Raw genomic sequence first — 22,506 nt, 5'->3', positions numbered from 1 at the left:
GCAAGTTGGTCAGTACGAAGAAAAGAGGTATGGTAAACTGCTCAGAGAAAAATCTCAGCATGTAAACAACTAGACATGTAAGCAACTCATTGCGAAATTCAAATAGAGGTGCTTTTGCCAACTGCCAATATACAATCAATAGTCTAAAGGCCCATACTGCGTCATACTGTGTCTTTAAAGAATAACTAACACCCCTTTCCAGTCTTACTATTAATCTTTTCCAAACATCAATACACACACACACATACACACACCCCTTCTGTTTAGAAACTTATGGCACTTGAGACTGCCATGCCTTCACCATGATTTGCCTCTCCAAAGGGATTCTCTACTTTCCCACTGCTAAGTCCTCAAGTTCAAACAGGTTCAGCCTCACTGGACACCTTCCCAACCTCATACGTTTGCTCCCTTCCTCCCCAGCCCTCCCTGTATCAACACCCTTTCCAAGGTCCAACTTAAGTCCCACCTCCTCTGAGACATCTTTCCTGAGGGCTCCAAGCCTCGGGTATCTCTCCTTTTCTAACGCTTGCTGCCTGGGTCAGTTATAACTTTCTGAGACTTTATTCTGTAACATCTGGAAATCTTAGTCATATTTTCATGTGCAGTATTGAAGCTCCCAACCAACTGTGAGCTCTATAACTGTGAGCAAGTTCCCCCAAACCTTCTGGGCTTCAGTTTATTTTTGGTTTATATAAAACAGAAATAACAGTAGTATCTACTCAAAAGGTTGTTGTGAGGATTAAATGAAGTAGTGCACATAAGCTACTTAGCACAGTGCCTGGCATAGCAAGAACGTAATAGGTGCTAGCTATTATTAACCAGATGGTGAAACCCTTTAGAACAATTAGGAGCCATATCTATTTCTTGGTGTCCTCTGACAGCCTAGCACAATGGATGATCATCCTCAATAAATCCTTGTTGCTAAAAATTTTCACAACAAGGGAAAGAGAAAAACAGGAGAGAAAGCTGAAAGGATACTCAATTATGGTTTTCAAGGATATAAAGAGCTAATTTTACAAAAGACATAAACATTGGATTTTCTGTTTCCTTGAAGGCAGAAGATTAGAAATGGACTTAAATTTCAGTAATCTTAGCTGGAACTTTCTGATGGTGCCAACGAAGCTAAGTAGAGAATATTGACACAGGTAGGGGAGCCAGACCAAGGAAAAAGTCTAATTTCAAAGCTCTACCAGCTACTTGGATAAGTGACTTTACCTTTCTGAGCCTCAGTTTCTTTATCTGTCAAATGAGATCATAAGAGAGCATCGACTTCATTGGAGGGTTGTGAGAACCACCTTAGCACGGGTCTGGAACACAGCAAGCACTCAATGTCTACTGATGGTCATGATGTTATTGTACCAGAGCACATTGTGCAGTTTGTTTCTTTAAAATGGTAAATAAACAGTTACTTTTAGTAGATAGTTGGTGAACAGTTCTGCCCATGGATCTGGGGGAATTACTTGGAGTCCTAAAATTTGTTAGACCAGGGACCACTCTGGTGAGGCAAAACAGCTCTGCTTATCACGAATGCTGCCACATCTCCTTGCTTCATTAAGAATTGCTTCCTGATGCCCCAGACCAGCCAGCCAGGCCACACTGGGATCAATCCCTGCACACCTGACTCCCAGCTCAAGCTGGTCTGGGGCACACTGGTCAGGAAACTCTGATATATGGCAAACAACAGAAAACCAGCCCTGGCTCGTGTGGCTCAGTGCATTGAGTGCCAGTGTGCGAATCAAAGTGTCACTGGTTTGATTCCCTGCCAGGGCACATGCATGGATTGCGGGTGAGGTCCCCAGTAGGGGGCATGCGAGAGGCAATCACACATTGATGTTTCTCTCCCTCTCTTTCTCCCTCCTTCCCCCTCTCTCTAAAAATAAATAAAATCTTTAAAAAGAAAAAAAAAGAATTACTTCTTGATTTCTGGTCAAGATAGAGGTGTAGATAAACATGGCTCACCTCCTTGTACAACACAGAGCCAGCAGGCAGGTGCCATATGTACGACTCCATCAACCTGGCTAACATGGTTTGCCCTGCTCTTGTGATTCCCTGAGGCTCAGCACCACCCAACTCATGGGCCCACCCAAGCTGTTTAGGGTAGCTTTTCTATATGAATGGCTCACCTTGGCACACGTTTCACATCTTCATAAATCCTCTCAAACAAGCAACAGCCAGCCTGAGCGAGCCTCCAGCCCCAATACCTCTTGCTAAGTGGCCCCAGGCCCAGCACTAGCATCAGGCAGCCTAGGATCACAGCTTGGCTTCACTTGGGAATCTCCAAGTCCAGCACAAGTACCAGTCAGCATGAACTACAAAGACTGCTTTCTGGTTCATGCTGGGTGGCCCCAGGCAGAACATAGGTAGTGGCTAACCTTGGCCTGTACCACTCATTAAATCCCAGAGTCTGCACACCCAGTAGACAGTTACAAACCATGGTGGAGCACCACAACCCGGTCCCTGGACATCTGATCCTCCACTGAGGGTGGAGGTTGGTGGTCAGTGGTCACAGCCAGTCCTTACAGCTGACTGGCCTGTGTAAATCCCTCCCATTGACCTGCCAACAGCAATCAAGGCTCAACTGCAAGAGGAGAGTGTACTCAGCCCATACTAAGGGCACACCTTAAGTACCCAGGTTGGGTGACAGGAGAGGCTGTGCCACTGGTCCTTACATGACACCTACTACATTAGGCCACACTACCAAGATATGGACTCATAGCAGCTCTACCTAATACATAGAAACAAACACAGGGAGGCTGCCAAAATGAGGAGACTAAGAAACATGGCCCAAATGAAAGAACAGATCAAAACTCCAGAAAAAGAACTAAACAAAATGAAGATAAGCAACCTATCAGATGCAGAGCTGAAAACACTGGTTAAAAGGATGCTCAAGGAACTTAGTGAGGACCTCAACAGCATAAAAAAGATTCAGTCAGAAATGAAGGACACACTACTTGAAATAAAGAACAATTTACAGGGAAACAACAGTAGAATGGATGAAGCCAAGAGTCATATCAATGATGTGGAAAATAAGGAAGCAAAAACCAACCAATCAGAACAAGAAGAAGAAAAAAGAATCCAAAAAAATAAAAATAGTGTTAAGCAGTTTCTGGGACAACTTCAAGTGGTTCAAAATTCATGTCATGGGGTGCTAGAAGGAGAAGGGAAAGAGCAAGAAATTGGAAATCTATTTGAAAAAATAATGAAAGAAAACTCCCCTAATTTGGTGAAGGAAATAGACATGTTAAATCCAAGAAGCACAGAGTCCCAAACAAGATGGATGTAATGAGGCCCACACCAAGACACATCATAATTAAAATGCCAACGGTTAAAGATAAAGAGAGAATCTTAAAAGCAGCAAGAGAAAAGCAGTAGTTAACAACAGGGGATTGTCAGCTGATTCCTCAAATGAAACTTTGCAGGCTAGAAGGGATTGACAAGAAATATTTAAAGTGATGAAAAGCAGGGACCTACAGTCAAGACTGCTCTACCCAGCAAAGCTATCATTTAGAATTGAAGGGCAGATAAAGAGCTTCCCAGACAAGAAAAAACTAAAGGAGTTCGTCATCACCAACCTATTATTATATGAAATGTTAAAGGGTCCCACTTAATAAAAAGAAGCAGATCAAAACTATGAACAATAAAATGGCAATAAATACAAACCTATCAACAATTGAACCCAAAAAACTCAGCAAATAAGAACAGAGACAGAATCATAGATACAGTGAGCATTTCGATGGTAGCCAGATGGGAGGGTGTTTTGGAGGAATGAGTGAAGAAGAGGTGAGGGGATTAAGAAGTACTAATTGATAGTCACAGAATAGCCATGGGGAAGTACAGTACAGTATAGGATATGGAGCAGCCAAAGAACTTACACACATGACCCATGGACATAAACAATGGTGGGGGGATTGCCTGAGGGAGTAGGGGGCACTTGTGAAAGGGGATAAGAGGGGAAAAAATGGGACAACTATAATAGCATAATTGATAAAATATAATTTAAAAAACTCAAAAAAATATAATTGCTTCTTCTGGTTAGTGTGGTTTGCCCCTGAGTCCTCTCAGATAACTGACTCTTGTCCTCTCATACTGGGGAAAAGGGGTGAACAGATGAGGTGGGTGATAAGAGCAAAGAAGTCAGGCAGCTTTCCAGGGAAGAAGTGAGAAGTGACAAAGGCTTTTTGTGGTAGCATTCCCAGGCTCTCTCTCCTTGTGGAAACGCACCCGTGGGCCGGTCCAGTGGTGTGCTGCAGCAGCACAGCGCTAGGGCGCTCCATGCGAGGTGAAGCGATGGGGTCCCATAAAGAACAGTGTCCCTTCTCTCTTGTTTATCTGGAATATGGTGACACCAAATCTCTGTGAACCCAAGAAAGAATACAGGGTCTGTCCATGAAGTATCCAGCCGTGTGCTATGAAAAATAGAGACGTTTATTAAAGATACAAGAAACATTGTATATAAACAATGACACCTCAGTGCCCTTCAAAGTAGGCACCTTGGGACCTCACACAGTTCTCCCAATTGCCATCAGCTGCCCTGTTGTATTTTCCTGAATCTCACTGATGGCTTGAAATCTCTTTCCTTTCAAAGGTGCTTTTAGTTTTGGGAAAAGCCAGAAGTAGCAGTGTGCCAAATCTGGGTTGTAGCGGGACTGAGTCACCTGGGTAATTTGATGTTTCATTGAAAAACTGCATGAAACATGATGCATGACTGTGCACATTGTTGTGATGAAGCTGCCAATCAGCAGTTGCCCACAGCTGCAGCCTTCTGAATAACCTGAATAGTTTCCGTGGAGGAATGTTCAAGCTTAATGCAACATTAGGTGCAGGTTTGTTGCTCTACTTGCTCAGTCATTTTGAATGTAACAGCCACACAGTACACATGCTCACTCAATGGCATCTACCATCCCCAGTGAAGTTGTCATTGTTCATGCATGCGCGTTCCAGTCCACTTGCCTTGGCTGCCAGGTTACATCGATATCGCACAAACTATTCTCATCATATTAATAATGGTTGGACTTTTTCTGGACAGACCTCATATACTGATATGTCAAGCCTCCTGCCCTGTGTTTGCACTGGCTGAGCCAACCCTTATGAATGAGTTTCTAGAATCATATTTCAACCAGTGGGCTGAGACCTGCCCTGTCCCATTGGGGCTCTGCAGCTCTATCCTCACTTGCATCATTACCAATGACAGTGGCTCCATAATGACCAATCATAATGTGATTCCAATCAGTCAGGACTGTGCTGTTTGGACCAAACAGTGTAAATTTGGACTCCTCATTTCCATAAAAAATGGACCAATGAGGGACCTGAACAGGCACTTTGGCTATGTAAGCAGGTCTCCCCTTTGTTTCAGAGCAGCACACTTACAGTTTCCAGGGGAGGGTCTATCTCCCTGGTTCGTAAACTCTTAATCTAAATAAAGTTTCTCCATTTACTGCACCCCAGGTTAGGAACTCCTATTGGCATAGCATTGGCAGCAGCAAATGTATGTTGACAATTTACTGAAGTATGTCTTTTTAATAATGCCAACCAGTGCTTGAGTTTCCAAATTAAACAAAAAATTGATTGAAAATAAGTTGTGGTGGGAAGTAACTATTTATTCAATTAATCCAAACTCTACAAAATAGTACATTTTTTTAACTTTGTCAATTTCTTTTTTTCTTGACCAATTTCTTAAAGAAAGAATTTAAAGGTATTTTGCTAGCTAGCTAACTGATAAATATGTAGCCTGTTTTTGAAAGATTTGCTTTGTCACTACACATTACCGTTTTTGTGACTTTATATAAATTTTATATTTCACATCAAAAATAAGAATGTGCTTCATAGCTGATGTGGAAAATTAAACAGAAAGGGCAAGATGCAGAATAACATGTATGGCATAGAAAGAAGAGCATAAGTGTTCATTTGCTTGGATTTATGTATAATTCTCTGGAAGGGAACACTGATAACCAATGACATCGGTTGTCTCTGGGAAAGAAAGTGGGGGCAAAGGACAAGGGCATTTTCACTGTGTCTGCGTCTGTACTTTTTGAATTGCCAATTGAGTAACTTTACCAATTCACAAATGAATAGATATGACTACAATTTTTATTCAAAGACAAAATAAACCTGACAATGCCTTTGGGTGGATGTGGGGGTCTAAGTTTCAAGGAGGAGAGGCTAAGCAAGGCACAGGCATACCCAACAGCAGGACGGCAGTGGCTCTCTGCCAGGAGTCGCTGGGTCCGCAACAACAAGCCTATAAATCACCCGATAAAGCACATAGATCATGGTCTTGCCTCTGATAGGGAGCTCTTGTTTTTCCATTCTTGTAATACAATAGATTGATGAATTGTCCAGAAATTCAGATATTGCAATCTCGTGCGCTAGTTGGCTTAGAAGTTGGACAGATGCCAGAGCTGCCCCTAACAGCTGTGCCAACACAGATAAGAGAGTTAACCTCTCGGGGCTTTAGATTCCTCATCATTAACACATGAGCAGTATGCTGAGGAACGAATAAAGATAACTTGTGTAAAGCAACTGGGTGCCCATACTCACCCATAAGTGTTAGCCCCTTCCACTTGAGATAAGGACCCCAAAGCCATCACAGGGGAGGCTTCATGAGCTCTATGGTTTCTGTTTCTGCAAAAAAAGTAAACTTCCTTGGCATAAACACCGACTACTCCTACCTGAGTTAGTTCCCAGCCATGAGCAAAGAAAGCTGGGGACCCTCCTGGGGTAGGTCCTACTCAGGCTTGCATATTTCTGGTCCAGGGGCCTGGGGCAATTCCAGGTCCAGGCTGGGGGTTGCTCATTTCAGAGACATCTAACCTTGGGACTAAACATGCCAGCCACTGAGCCTGAGGTGGGCAAGGGGCAGGCAGAGGGGAATGCAGGAAGGTAATCCTAGGATGTCACTACTGAATGCCCTAAGTTTGCAGCAGTGGGTTTTAGAATTTGGGAGCTTGAGGAACAGCATTTATGTGTTTAGTTTGTCTTTATAACCATAGAAGTACTCGTGAAGCCACCAAACATGCAAACTAAGCTAAGGAACAGTGTCAGTCCTACTTCAATGTGGCTCACTAGAAATGCCCCAAATAATTATAGGCATCATTTATCGGGCACCTACTGTTTGCCGACCACATGCTAGATGCTTCAATCTTCTCTGCAAAGTTGGATTACTGCCTCCATTTTAGATGAGGAAACTGAGGCTCAGAGATGATACATTTAACCGGTGAGAGGTCACAGAGCAAACAACTGACTCAGAATTTGAATTCAAGTCTGAGTGCTCACAGACTTTCAAATGCAGCTCTCAAAGTGAGCACCACACTGAGCTATGAGCATCTGAGAGCTATGGTGGCAGCACTGTCACCTACAAGACAGGTAGCCTTTCCCAGAAGTTGGTGCCAAAGATTCTGTGTCCCCTGGTGTGACAGGCTGAATGTCAACATCCTAATCCCAGAACTGGTGGAAGTTCCCTTATATGATGGCAAAAGAGACTTTGCAGATGTGATTATGTTAAGGATCTAGAGATGGAAAGATCATCCTGGATTATCCTCTTGGGCAGCCTTGGTCATATCCCAAAGGGATGGAACCAGAGTCGTATCATAAAACCCAGAGGTGAACTGCAGGGAAGTCGGAGGGCCCGGTTACCTCCGGGCAGGGCAAACACTGCCTCCATCTGCTTCCCTACTGGAAGCCAATGCAAAACAGGAGGGCAGGTGGGAACAAGAAATATATTGGGCCAGACACCAATGCAATCCAGAGTTCTGAGAAACATGGTGGTGTCCCTGTCCCACAGCAGGTGTGCCAGGAAGGACACTTGGCTGGCATGGCATCTCCCAGGGGTGTCCTTTGACCTGACCATTTGGGGAGTGAACATTTTTGTATTAAATATATTTTATATTAAAGTGAACAGGTCCATTTGGAACCAAGTACAAATATTATATTTATTTTTAGAAGAAATTTCTGACTACAGGCCATGTTATACTCCCTCTGTCTCCCAAAGTATGCATTCCCTTTTCTCTGTTCTTAACAAATATTTCAAAAGAAAGTGTGAGAAGCCTGGCTGAGGGGAAAGTGCCAGTGGTGGAGCCTTCCCAACTGGGCTGAACTCCTAGCACAGCTGGCAAGCGACTAGCTGTATGTTAGTTACTATATTGTTGTATATTATGTTACATAATATGTAGTATAAATGACATATAGTATATGCAATATATAATATATCACATGATTTTATATAACGTAAAGATATATAACAAAATATACAGGATCTGGCAAAAATAACGCCCTATTATTACAAAAATCTTTTATCACAAAATCATAAGTAGGTAATCCTGTAACATAACAATATCACACTCCAGCACACCATATGACATTTTAGGTAAAATGTTCAAGTTAAACTATAAATTATTACATCCCCGTTATTACCCTACCTACCACACTACAGCAGGCCTTACTTACGCTGGACCCTGTATGCCTTTTACATATACATTATGTTAGTCACTTCTCTGGGCCTCGGTTCCCTTGTCTGTACAGTGCAAATGAGAACTCATACTAGTTTTGATGAACAGGCTTCCCTGCACTCAGAAAGAAAGTCATTCAGGATCCCAGGGCCTAGAGGCAGAACACAGCTCTGTTGAGCAGTGAGCCCCTCTCAGCCACCGGTTCTGCCTCCTCAAGGGTCATATGGAGGTTCTGAGTCATTTTTGGAAGCCCTTCTATTTTTTAAAATTTTACCTTTCAATTACAGTTGACATTTAATATTATTTTGTATTAGTTCCAGATGTACAGCATAGTGGTTAGACAATTATATAATTTACAAAGTGATTTCCCCAATAATTCAAGTACTTGCCTGGCAACATACATAGTTATTGCAATATTATTGACTATGTTCCCTAGGCTGTGCTTTACATCCCCATGACTATGTTGTAACTACCAACCTGTACTTCCCAATCACCTCGCCTTTTTCACCCAGTCTCCCACCACCCTTCCATCTGGCAGTCGTCAGTCTGTTCTCTGCATCTATGAGTCTGTTTCAGTTTTGTTTATTCTTTAGATCCCACATGTAAGTGAAATCACATGGTATTTGTCTTTCTCTGTCTAACTTATTTCACTTAGCACAATATCCTCTAGGTACATGCATGTGGTCTCAAATGATTTCTTTTATGGCCAAGCTATATTCCATTGTATATATGTACCACAGCTTTTTTTATGCATTCATCTATTGTTGGGCACTTGGGTTGCTTCCATATTTCAGCTATTGTAAATAATGCTGCAATGAACATAGGGGTGCATATATCTTTTCAAATTAGTGTTTTGGGTTTTCTTAGGTATTATACCCACAAGTAGAATTGCTTCATTTTTAATTTTTTTCAGGAACCTTTACAAAGTTTTCTACAATGGCTGCAGCAGTCTGCATTCCCACCAACAGTGCACAAGGGTTCCCTTTTCTCCACATCCTTGCCAACACTTATTTGTTAATTTATTGACGATATCCATTCTGACAGGTGTGAGGTGATATCCCAGTGTGGTTTTAATTTGCATTTCTCTGAGGATATTAGTGATATTCAGCATCTTTTCATATGTGTCTATTGGATAGCTGTATGTCCTCTTTAGAGAAGTGTCTATTCAGGTCCTCTGCCCATTTTTAAATTACACTGTTTGTTTTTTGGGGTGTTGACTTGTATGGTTTTTATCCTTCACTTTGTTTACATGGTATGTCATGGTAACTGATTTGCAGATATTGAACCAATGTTGCTTCTCAGGGGTAAATCCCACTTGATCATGGTGTATGACCTTTTGAATGTATTACTGAATTTGGTTTGTTAATATTTTGTTGAGGATTTTTGCATATTTGTTCATCAGGGATCTGGGCCTATATTTTTCTTTTCTTTTCTTTTTGAAATGTCTTTATCAGGTTTTGGAGTCAGGACAATGCTGATTATGTAAAATGAGCTTGGAAGTCTTCCCTCCTCTTGAATTTTCTGGAATAGCTTGAGAAGAATAGCTGTTAGTTGTTCTTTGAAAGTCTGGTAAAATTCACCTATTAAGCCATCCGGTCCAGGACTTTTGTTTGTTGGGTGTTTTTTGATTACTGAATCAATTTTATTGGTTATAATCAGTCTGTTCAGATTTTCTGTTTCTTCATGATTCAGTCTTGGAATGTATGTTTCTAGGAACTGGAAGCTTCTCCATTGATTAAGATGTCATGGACACCAGCTCATTCTACTTATGCTCTTTATTTCTTCTAGCATAAAGCATGAGCTAGTTAACAGTGATGCTGGGCATTTGAAAGAGAAGGGCTGGACAAGCATTTTTGGAAACATGTATATTTTTAATAATGTAAAACATATATCTATCCAAAGCCCAGAAATTCCATTCCTAGAAATGTACTAAAGAGAAGTGAAAACATGTATCAACCAAAAGACATGAACATCACAGAAAACTAAAAATGGATCTGCCTTTTGACCTGGCAATTCCACTGCTAGGATTATACCCTAAGAACCCTGAAACACCAATCCAAAAGAATATGCACTCCATTGTTCATAGCAGCATAATTCACAATAGCCAAGTACTGGAAGCAACCTAAGTGCCCATCAGTAAATGAATGGGTCAAAAACCTATGGTACATTTACACAGTGTAATTCTACACAGCAGAGAGAAAGAAGGAGCTCCTACCTTTGCGACAGCATGGATGGAACTGAAGAGCATTATGCTAAGTGAAATAAGCCAGGCAGTGAAGCACAAATACCATATGATCTCACCTTTAACTGGAACATAATCAACAAAAGAAAAAAGCAAACAAAATATAACCAGAAACAATGAAATTAAGACCAATCTAACAATAGCCAGAGAGGAGCGGGAAGGGGACTGTGGGGAGAAGGGTTTACAGGAACTACTATAAAGGACACATGGACAAAACCAAGGCGGAGGGTGGAAGCAAGGGAGGGAGGTGGGTTTGGCTGGGCTGGTGGGGAGTGGTGGGGAGAAAATGCAGACAAATGTAATTGAACAATAGTTAAAAAAAAATAAAAACAAACCTGAATATCAATGTTCATAGCAGTTTTATGTACGAAAGCCAAAACTGGAGACAACCCAATGTCCATTAGCAACTGAATGGATAAAGAAATTATGGTATATCCATAAAATAGGCTACTACTCAGCAATGAAAATAAAGAAACCAATCAGATATGTGGCAATATGGAGTGATCTCAAAAATATTATGCTGAGTGAAAGAAGCCAGCTGTGAAGGAGTGCATATTACACTATAGGACCATTCACAAATGAAACTGTAAAATAAACAGAAGTAGGCTATCATGACAAAAGGCACATCGGTGGGTACCTGGACTGGAGCTGGGGCAGAGAGAGTGAAACATAAACCACAAAGTCACTCAGGAAACGCTCTGGAGTGATGGAGAAAGTCTATATCCTGAGATTGGGCGGTGTTACATGGGCATATACACTTACCAAAACTCATTCAACTATACGCTTAAAGTGAATGAATTCCATTATGTGTAAATTATACTTCAGTGATGTAAAGGAAAAAAGAGACCAACCTGATGCCTTTGATGGCACGCTCCCATCGGGGGAGGCCAGCACATCGTTTCTCTTTCTCCTAAAATCCTCCACAGTTCTTCACATGCCCACTGAGAAGCTGAGTTTTATTCTGAAGGGTTTATATCTAGGAAACCATGGGAATACTGACTTTTCTTTTAAAAAGGGCAGACCTCCAGCCTTCTGCTAATTTGGAGAGAGAGCAAAGACTTGATGGAAGGTGGAACTCTAGAATAAACACAGTTCAAACTATTACACTGAAATGTGTACAGTCCCTGGGCCGATACCCAGCCAGCACACAATGAATGTAATCACATTGGAGATGGAAAACAATTACAACCTGTATTTTCCAGTTGGTAAATACGTGCTACCCCGAGGTTCTCGGGTATCCTCCCATTACCCAAGAGCCCTCCCACCTCCCTATGGTCCAGCACTCGAAGGGTTGGCATCCACGCAGCCAAGACCCTGTGCCCCAGCTTCGAGGTGGCTTCTGTGCAGACAGGTTAGCACCTGGCCATACTGGATGGGGAAATATTTTAAACAGCCCCCTCCCACCCCATCTGCAGACAAACATACACTGGGAGTAATACACAGTATGTAATATTTAAAAGAACACACATTTAGAACAGAGTGCTGCAAATGGAAAAAAAACACAAAGATGGGATGTTTTTAGGCATGAGCCATGTCAAAACTCTTAAAGATTGTTTTCACTTGTAAGCCCTGCTTTGACCCTAATTGCAGACTTCTGCCTCACTTCCAGATTGACAATTTAAATAAAGGGAATGGGGTAAGAACCTTGGAAGAACAGAGAGAAAAGGCATATCTGGTGATTGGGGAGCAGGGATGAGAAGTTGGGGCACGAGAGGCACAGAGTGAGAAACTCTTCTGAGGGGCTGGGGGATCTAGTTCTCCACCCTATTAAGTAAAATGAGATGAGCAAGAGCCCTCTCTGTCACTCCTTATAACAATTAGTCATTGACACTCAACAATGGTGTTCTGTTCAATATCTTCAGCAAGGATTATCTCTCCTCAACAGATGCTTGGAGAGCCAACAGCAGCATCACACACTCGTAGAGACCAATGGCTCTTCTGCTGGAAGAAACAATTTCATGTCCCCAATTCCTCTGAATGAAATGAGGTGAGAGGGATCTGAGGCTCACTTAATGAGGACTGTCTGACTCTAGATGTTAGCCTTGCATGAGGTTAGAGATGCACTGTGCCTGGATAATATAAATTTAAATCCTCAATACATGAAAGAGAGAAAAGAGGGGCTAGAAAGTGAAGAAGACTTGAGAGATATCATTGCTATTTATAAGGGAAGGGCTCTTTGGATCTTGATTTGAGAAGGCCAACCACGAGAAGGTATCAGACATCTTCGACAGATGGTCAAAGACATCTGAATCTGGATTGTATAGTAGATGAGAACAGAGGATTCTTGTTCATTGTTATGGGTCCGATAGTGGCACAGTAGCTAATTGGGAAGGGAGGGAGAGAGGTTGAGAGAGAGGGAAAGGGAGGGAGGAAAGAAAGAAACTAACAGATGGTAGCATAGGTACTTACAGATGGAATGTCATGTAAGTATTTTGGATAAAAAAATGAACAATTTGAAAATTAAGTGAGGAAAATAAGTCTCTATCTAACAACATCAAAAAGCATAAAGTACTTAGGAATAAATTTAAGAAATGTAGAATTTGTACTCTAAAAACTAAACAAGAAATTGCTGAAAGAAAGTAGAGAAGACTAACATAACTGGAAAGACATCCTGTGTCCTTGGATCAGAAGAGTTAACATTATTAAGATGCAACACTATGCAAATTGATCTACAGATTTGATGACATTCCCATCAAAATTCCAGATGCCTTTTTTGTTGTTGTACAATTAGAAGCTGATGCTACAATTCATACGGAACTGCAAGGCACCCAGAATAGCAAAAAACAATATTGAAAGATAATCAAGTTGGAAGACTTACACTTTGTGATTTCAAACTTACCACAAGGCTACTGTAATCAAGATGGTGTGGTGCTGAGACAAGAATGGACAAATAAATCAATGACATAGAATAGAGAATTCAGAAATAAGCCCTCACACTTATGGTTAATTGATTTTCAAAAAGGGTGCCAAGACCATTCAACGGGGAAAGAATAGTTTTTTCAACAAGTAATGCTTGGACAACTGGATAGCCACATGCAAAAGAATGAAGTTGAAACTTTACCTCATGCCATAACTCAAAATGGATCAAAGTCCCAAATGTAAGAGCTAAAACTATAAAACTTTTAGAAGGAAACATAGGAGTAAAACTTTGAGATCTTTTGTTGGTAGATTATGACAGTAGCATCCAAAATACATGGGCCTGAACCTTAGTTCTGCTACTATCTTTTCTTTTTTTTTTTTTTTTGGAGCGATCATATCCTCAGAATTTCATTGCCACATAATAAAACAAAAGATGAAGCCTGGAACTGGATCACTTGGCCATTTCTCTTCTCATCTCCTCCCAGTTCAGAATGCTTACATGTCCTAACAGCCAGCATTCTCTTAGACCTGCCGTTGCGCTCGGTGCATTCACGCCTCAGCACAATCGTCTTTGCAGCGTTAGCCTTTTTGCAAAAAATGGGCTTAGTCTGCCCACCATAGCCACTCTGCTTCCTGCGCAGACAGAGGACCCTTGCCCTTCTTGTACTGTGTCACTTTGTGGGGTTGATGCCAGCCACACTTCTTACAGAAAGTCTGGCAGGTTTTAACAAAGTTCACCATGTTTGCGAGAGTACCACCAGCACAGAAAGTTCTGCCACTTTCTTGCTATAGCCAAGTGGGTGGCTTACTTTCCCTAAGTCTCAGTGAAAATGAAGATACAATCAAACTCACAACTATAAGAGACCATATATCTTGGCATCTCGCAGAATACGAACTCGGGCAATATGAGTTCATTGTTAGCCATGTTCTTAGTTTTTTTAAAAAATGTAGGCTACAGAGGGAGCCTATGTGTAAACTTGGGTACAAAATTCAAACTAGTGCCATTTCAAGATTTAAAAAAGAAATTCTAATTAACAGAGCTTGGTTTCAATAGTCTGCAAAGGGTAGTTTTCATGAAGTCTGTAAGTGTAAAACAATCTCTTTTAGAGATTTGAAGGTCCCAGAAGTAGCATACTGGAGTCCTCTGAGCCAAATTCCATCGGAAGACATTGCTCATGGAGCCCCCAGCATTTTAACAATACTGAATGTGGGTGCCTTTATACAGGGCACCTCATCCCAGAGAAACACCAGCCCCGCCACCCCTGTTGTACAACCTCAGGCATCTCATTTGTTTACATCATCGTCTGGTTCCTGAGGGTGATTACGTTTCTAGGCTGTCTCAAATTCTATACAATCTCTTTGTTGGCTACCCAACTTTCTTCTTACAAAGGCTTGGAAAGCCTCTTCTTTTCTCTTGAAGACTTTTCAAGTTGTAAAAGGTTTTTAAAATCCTTTTAAATATTTCCAATAATTTTAAATATACAGCTCTAAAAGAAGACTTTAAGTGATAACATAGACCAGCACTGTCCCAACAAAAGTAAGCTACGAATGCAAGCCACATGTGTAATTTTAAATTTTCTAATACCCACATGAAAAAAGTATTTTATGTAACCCAGTATATCCAAAATATTATCAACATACAGTATAATACCTGAGATATTTTATATTATTCTTTCATGCTAAGTCTTTGAGATCCAGTGTGTATTTTATACTCACAGGACATGGCAGTGGGAATGGCTACATTTCAGTGCTTACTGTCATGGGTGGCTCATGGCTCCTGAACTGGATGGACAGTGCAGATACAGACAACCGATGACAAACAAGGCAAGGAAAGATTTTAAAGGAAGAGTGAGGTTATACAGGAAAAGAACATCTACACTGAAAACTCCTGGTGTGGCAGATTCTGAAGCTTCGCTGGTTATGGTGGTGACAGGTCACTTTGAAGCTTGAGACTGGGTAGAACTGAGGTTGCATTATACCAGTGTAGATGCGGATGAGTGGATATTCTGGGCTTTTAATTCTGTTTCTCCTACTCCACATGTATTAGGGGTGAAATAGGACAGGGCTGAAGAAAAGGGAACAAAGAGTAGAGATGGGTTGACAGATCACCGTTCCTAATATTATCTCTGCTGCAAGCCCTAGCCCCAACTCACAGTGTGGCCTGCAGGGTCCTGGGGCAGCAGGAGGCTGGGGAGGATTTTTCATGCTGCTCCCAACTTCTGAGGCAGCCTTTTCCATCTCCAAAGAACAGGCCTCCTGCCTCTGTTATTCAGTGAATATTCTGTTCCCTTAACTGTGGTATTTTGGTTCTTTTTGGCAGGAGGTGGGATGGGCAGGGGTGGAATAACTCACAAATGTTCTTTGAACAAGTAAAGAACAGACATCTGGCCCTGGGATTTTGCTGGCTCCAGGGACATCACTGTAAACCCACTAACACTAATTGCTTTCACGTCTGCTCCATTCCTAGTGGAAATAAAATGCCTCTCTGGCTAATGGAAAATGGCACGTCCGTTTGCTGTTTACCATCTTACATAAGAGCTCTCTGTACACCACTCCTCCCCCAACCCCCCAAAACCCTTTAAAGGAGATTTGCACAAAGCCTGCAAGGGTTCTGCATGTACAGGGTAACGAGGCTCAGAAAGATGCCCGCATTCCTACCAGGACTGTGGAACTCCTCAACCCTAGACTAAAGGGATGGGAGGAGGCAGAAAGAAGAGAGAGAAGGACACAGAAAAGGGAAGGAGTCCTACTTGTTTTGAATACATGCTTCCAGGAATACTTTGGGCCTCCCTATTTGACATTAAGTACAAAAATCTGAACCTCAACTTCTGAATTCAGTTTGACTGCCAAAAAAGGGAAAGCACAGGTCCAGCTGAAATGGGAGTTTAAGTAAATGGACTCTCAATCCACTGGGCCAAATACAGTTGTTCTTTAAAATGATTTACAGAAGCTCACTGGGAAGGCTTCTTCCATAGTCCTGTTCTAGCTTGGCTGCCTCGGTTTACCCCAGTGTTAGGACTCATGACACAGTGGGATAACAAGTACCCTATCTCCCCATTGACCACTGGCAGGACTGCATCTCACACTTCACTCTATCTCCAGTGCCTAGCACAGGCCGCAGCAACCACAGTTGTAGCAAAGAACCCTGTCTGTCACTTCCTGCACTCCAGTGGTTCTAGTAACAGAACCATTCATTTTTAGCTGGATCCATAGTTGCTAAGAGTAAAAACTGTATTTCCCAGTATACTTTGCAGTGAAGCGGGGCCATATGACTCAGTTCTGGCCAAAAGGATATGATAGAAGTGATACATATGACTCATAAACTTCCAGTGGTGCAATTTTCCATTTCCCTCCTGTGTGAATTCTGATGGGGTGAGCCATATGGGCCACAGAGGCAAGGACAGCACCTAGGGTTTGTGGAGCAACAAAACAGAAGGTCCTGGATTCCAGGCACTGTGGAGCTCCAGACTGCTCTCAAAGGGACTGTTATGTGAGAAATAAATTCTTATTCTGGATCTGGATTATAATAGCTAAAATTATATGCTTAGGATTGATCTGTTGAAGAGAAGAAAGGAGGACATCCTTTCTTTAAAATAGATAACCCCACTATGATGGTTATTTTGTGTGTCAACTTGTCTGGGCCACAGGAAGAGCAGACATTAGGTCAAACATCATTCCTGTTTCTAAATGAGGTTAACATTTGGATGGGTAGACTGAGTAAAGCAGATTGCCCTCCCTAAGGTAAGTGGGCCTCATCCAATCAGTTGAAGACCTAAAGAACAAAAAAGCTGAGTAAGAGGGCACTGCTCCTGCCTGACCATTAAACTGGAATGTCAGTTTTTCCTGCCTTTGGACTCAAAATAAAATATCGGTACTTCTTGAGCCTCAAGCATGCTAGTTTTCAGACTAGAACTTATACCATTGGCTCTTCTCGTTCTCAGGCCTTTGGACTTGGACTGGAACTATGCCACTGGCTCTCCTGGGTCTCCAACTTGCCAACTGCAGATCTTGGGACTTCTCAGCTTCCATAATTGAGTGACCCAATTCCTTACAATAACTGTCCTCTATTATTCTTGGCAACCATACATCCAGCTAAAAGTTAATGGTTCCGTTAGTACAGAAGAAGGGGAGAACTGATTGGTGGGGCAGGGTGGGGGGCAAGGAAACAGCTACGGATCTGTGCTACACCTATGATTTGCCAAGACCTGTGCTGGGCACTGGAGGATGAATGGTGTGTAAGATGCAGTCGCTAATAGTCAGTGAGAAGATAGACAGGGCATTGTGTAAATCACACCATATGCATATACACACTATTAGTTCTGTTTCTCTGGAGAATACTGACTACAACAATTCTGGAGAGCCACACTCTTGACTATTCCTGCCTCTCTGTTGATAAAGAATGTTACATCCCTAACTAGACTATACACTCCTGGGCCGCAGAGGTTCATCTTCATCACCTTCTTTCATCTCCGCCTCCCTCTATATGCTGCCTAGTCCAGGGCTGGACGCAGAGCAGCCCTCCTTGACCAGATGGACTTAGACATTTGAATAAAGAACCATATTAAAAAGAAAGCCCTTGTCATGTCTCTTTGGAGTGCCTTTGAAACACTTCATTATAATGGCTGAGAAAGCTTCCTAGATGGCCAAGTTCAAAGGACTTAGCTTAGAATCAAAACCTTTTTCAAAGCGAACATTGGTTTTTGTGTAACTTCTTTCTGCACAGCCATGAGGTTGTAGGTAGCAAACTTTGTGGAAAATGAAGATCAAACGGGGCTCAGAGGATCAGCTATTACAACAGGATTTAGTCAGATGGTTTTCCTGAGTCACTCAACTTGATCAGGAGCGAACTGCAAACACAAACCCTTTGTTTAACGTAGATGGTGAAGAAATCAATCGGGTGACTGCAATTCAACCACCTCCCTCCTCATACTCTTCCAACCAACTTTCTGAGATTGCCCAATCAAAGAGCAGAAATTCACAGAACATCTCTTCTTGGGCCAGCTCCCAATGGTTGGAAGCACTTGGCTTTGCTCCCAGAAAAACTGTGATCTGGTGAAGGTATGTGAGAAATGTGCCCCTCCCTACCAAACACTGCAGAAGAAGAGAGTGGCCAAGACCCGTAGGAGGAGCATATGTCCTCCATGTAGAAAGTGTTTATGAACTGACGCATGTTCCATCAGGAAATAGCCATCTGATCAGAACACAATTGAACATGACCTTGGGCCCCAGCTGTGGCAGGCAGAAGTTAATTTCCTTTTCTCTTTAGGGTAGCACCCAGTTCCAATTGTCTCGGTTTGCCTAATTAAATTTTTTGCACAATATAGCAAGCACCTTATCTTAGGCAGTGAGGCAAAAGTTTCCCCTCGTCCCTCCCTGTGGTTTGAAGTGGAAGTTTGATAAAGGGCACATTTTGCTTCAAAAACAAAACAAAACAAAACAAAACAACAGCATTAATTGGGAACAGAAAGTACTTTTTCTACTGGTGGCTACTATTCCAGTAAAAATTTATATTTGCCTGTGAGGACCTCCGCATGTGACCTGGCAGGGAGAAAGATAAAGTAGCCTGGTACTTTATGGTAGGGGAGCACAGGTGGACAGCTTAGGACCCAAAGGAAAGTAGACCAGTGGGTTGAAATAAAATCCAGCCACAAGCAAAGAGGAGTTTAACATACAGAACATAATCTGAAGCTGCACAGTCCTCGGGCCCTCCACCCTCGGTGCTCCCATGGCCAACAGTGCTCAGCGCTCACCTGGTTAACAGCTGTGTTAAGGGGACAGATGGGCGGACATATTTGTTTACTTACATATTCATTATTTTGGAATGACTTTATGGCTTTTTAGAGAAATTACACATATTACTTTTTCTTAAAGTAAGCAACTCAGAAAAATCCGAAGAGGAGACTGAAACTCTAAATCCCACCACCCAGCAAGCATCCACCAGGTTAGGTGACTGATATCCGGTCACATCTTTGTGCATATATACAGCTGGGACAATGGATAGATTTAGGGTAGAAATGATTTTAAAGGGAGTTTACCACATACTATATTTAATAAAGAGGATTCCATTCTTTGAACTGAGTAGATAAGAACCTGAAATGGAATGAATCTGCTGAATTTCTGAAAAGACAGATTTTTAGCCTGGCAGGATTCTGAAGGCGGGCTGAATGTAAATAAAATCACAAAACAGGTAACATATGGAAATAAAACCCCAAGCCCTAAGAGATCTGAAAACGTTTTCTTGGCACTCTGGAGAGATGCCTTCAACGGAGATAAGGGTAGCGAGCTACTCCGGACTCTGTGTGCTGGGAGCCCTGGGCCCTACTTCTGACGGTGCACGTGGCTGGCCCTGTGTTTGAATAGACCGTGGAACCTCTTACAAAGGGAGCATCTAGCAATGGGTAAATCTGATGACAACAATGAAGGTGGAAAGAAGGGTGTTAATCACCTAATGTGGTAGCAGGGGGAAAGTGGGGAATAATTTGAAAGCTCAGATTTAGTATCAGGGGGCCCCCAGATGGACCGATGGAGGTTGGACCAATTTGGATCAAGGAAGAAAAAGAGAAGAGAAAGAAGGAGAAAAATATATGCCTCACATGTCTTGACATTGAGAATTAAAACCTTTACCTTCACCCTCTGCCTCAGGCAACTAAGGCCACATAATTATTCACAAAACAAAGCAATTTAACTTCAAGAAGTCAGTGGGAAGTGCTTTCAAAGCAACCAGGACCTCCTACGTAATTGTAGGTAAGGCCTTAAGTTCTCATTAGGGATGAGCTCAGGGCCCTGCAAACACCTAAACTGTCCCATAAACAGGCTGTCTTTGCGTCACAGAGGACACGGCAGGGTCAGAAGGAAGGAAGAGCAACAGAAGGAAGGCCCCAGGCAAAGGGACACCTTGGATCAGGGAAGCCAGCTGTGAAAACAGCGACTCTAAGGACCTGTTGGACATCAGCAGCCCGTTGTCATCCAGTTTTAACTTGCGGCCTGTTTTCCTCAGATGCAGTGAAGAGTGTCACCCAGAGGACCTCCTTCCCACACAGATACCCTTCCCCAAGCTGCTCAGTGACATAACTGCCAGGGAGAAACTTGGAGAAAGTCTTCGCTTCAGAGGCTGCAGAGAGTCTCCATACATGGACTTAGAAGGCCCAGGGCAAGTTCTAGCCCCCTGCTTCCTGGCTGTAGTAGCTGAAGTCCTCAAGGTCTCTGTGCCTCTGCTTCCTCATCTGGGTCAGGGGGAAATACTGGCGGCTGGCTTGGAGCCAGTGCAGGGATCGGAGCCGGTGGTTCACCCAGAGAGCTGAGAGCAGTTTCAGTACATAGAAAGGGCCATGATGACCATTACTGCCACTAGACCAATAAGTATTATGGGCTAAATTATGTCCCTAAAAATTCATATGTTGAAGCCCTAACCCCCAGCACCTCAGAATGTGACTGTGTTTGGAGACAGGGTCCTTAAAGAGGTGATGAAGGTAACAGAAGTCATAAGGATGGGCCCTCATCTACTCTAACTGGTGTCCTTATGGGAAGACATGGGGACATAAACACACATAGAGGGAAGATGATGTGGGGACACCAGGAGAAAGCGGCCTCTTACAAGCCAAGGAGAAAGGTCTCAGAAGAAACCAACCCTGCCAACACCTTGGTCTCGGACTTTTAGCCTCCAGAACTGTGATGAAATACATCCTGTTGTCTGAGGTATGTTGTCACAGCACACTAATGCACACATAGGTGGACTGTTACTTCAGCAGAGCTTATGTGCGCAGAGTGTGAACCAGTGTGCAAACAGAACCTGTGTCACATCTGATTAGTAATATAAGTTATAAATTATTTCAAATATTTTTATTATCTGAACCCTCCCTACTAGTCTCATCCCAGTGGTGCTGACCCTTGGGTGAGAGAATCAGCCTTTGGCTACAGAAATCAGGGAGAAAATGCCTGCTTTCTGCACCTCCTCATCTTGCCTTGCATCTGAGCTCACACAGTTCAGCGCTCTGTGTGCTCTGCGCGCCTCTCCCTCCTTCCTTTGAAACATGAAAGTTGCAGCAACCAAACGCCGTGAAGGGCTGAGGGGGGGCTCCTCTGAGCAAAGCCATCCCAAGAACCTCATCTGAGAACCCCTCTGGGACCCTGGCTGCTGCAGTGTGTGTGTCTGAGGGCTGCACTGACAGCAAGCACGCTCGCTCTTTGCTCAGCACAAGTCAGTCTTTCAAGTGGTCTCAGTGGCATCCAGTGTACACACAAGCAGCCCAGAGAAATGGGAACTGGGAAAGAAGTTGTACCAGAACCTGGAGGAGACCCAGGCCGATGGCCCGCCCCCTTGGCCCTGCCACTGAGTGAGCCTTTGTCGACATGTTCCCCTGGAACGTCTGCGCCCAATACTATGTGCTGCTTTTACCTGACATTCTCTCTCTTTTGTATTTGCTGGCCACACAATTCACCCATGGTGCCCTGACTGTTTCACACTGTCTTGTTTGGCAGGAGGAAGAGGCAGAGTGACTTGTCAGTCTTAAAAATCTGCCTGGGGACAGGCACCAGGCAGATTAGGGGCTATTTAGCCTGCCACTGGTTTCCATCCTCTCTCCTGACACAAAGGCACCTTAGCACAGCCAGCATTGGCATGCACGACGGTTAGTGATGAGCATGCACAACTCATCCGAGGATGATAAAAAAAACAGGTCTGATCTAAGAAAAACCAATACAATCCTTTCTGATGGAAGGTATCCACAGTGGCACTCCACTCCAGAAGGGCAGGGAGCTCTCAGATGGCTGTAATTTAGCTCTTTACTCTCCTCATCTAGGGTAAGCCAAGAGTAAGGCAAGCTGAAAAGAATGTCTGAGCATTCCATGCCAAAAACGGGAAAAAATAAAATAAAAACCACACTGAAGCGTGTGTTGCCCCACTTCCCTCCAGGGCTGCAGCAAGCCAGCTACCACGCAGGACCCATCCAGCAGCCTGCACTT

The 22,506-nt window shown here is 42.9% G+C and overlaps 1 protein-coding gene and 1 pseudogene across 1 annotated transcript in view; both read right to left on the bottom strand.

Annotated features, from left to right (window-relative positions):
• GFOD1 (Gfo/Idh/MocA-like oxidoreductase domain containing 1) overlaps nucleotides 1-22,506 on the bottom strand; it is a 112,441-nt gene that overhangs the window by 20,964 nt on the left and 68,971 nt on the right. The gene's annotated exons all lie outside the window — the stretch shown is intronic.
• On the bottom strand, nucleotides 13,938-14,397 carry LOC112309078 (large ribosomal subunit protein eL42-like; annotated as a pseudogene).

The sequence above is a fragment of the Desmodus rotundus genome, chromosome 3, assembly GCF_022682495.2.
Source record: "Desmodus rotundus isolate HL8 chromosome 3, HLdesRot8A.1, whole genome shotgun sequence".
Lineage (NCBI taxonomy): Eukaryota > Metazoa > Chordata > Mammalia > Chiroptera > Phyllostomidae > Desmodus > Desmodus rotundus.
The sequence above is the reverse complement of the archived record's forward strand: the minus strand, read 5'-3'. Positions and strand labels throughout refer to the sequence as shown.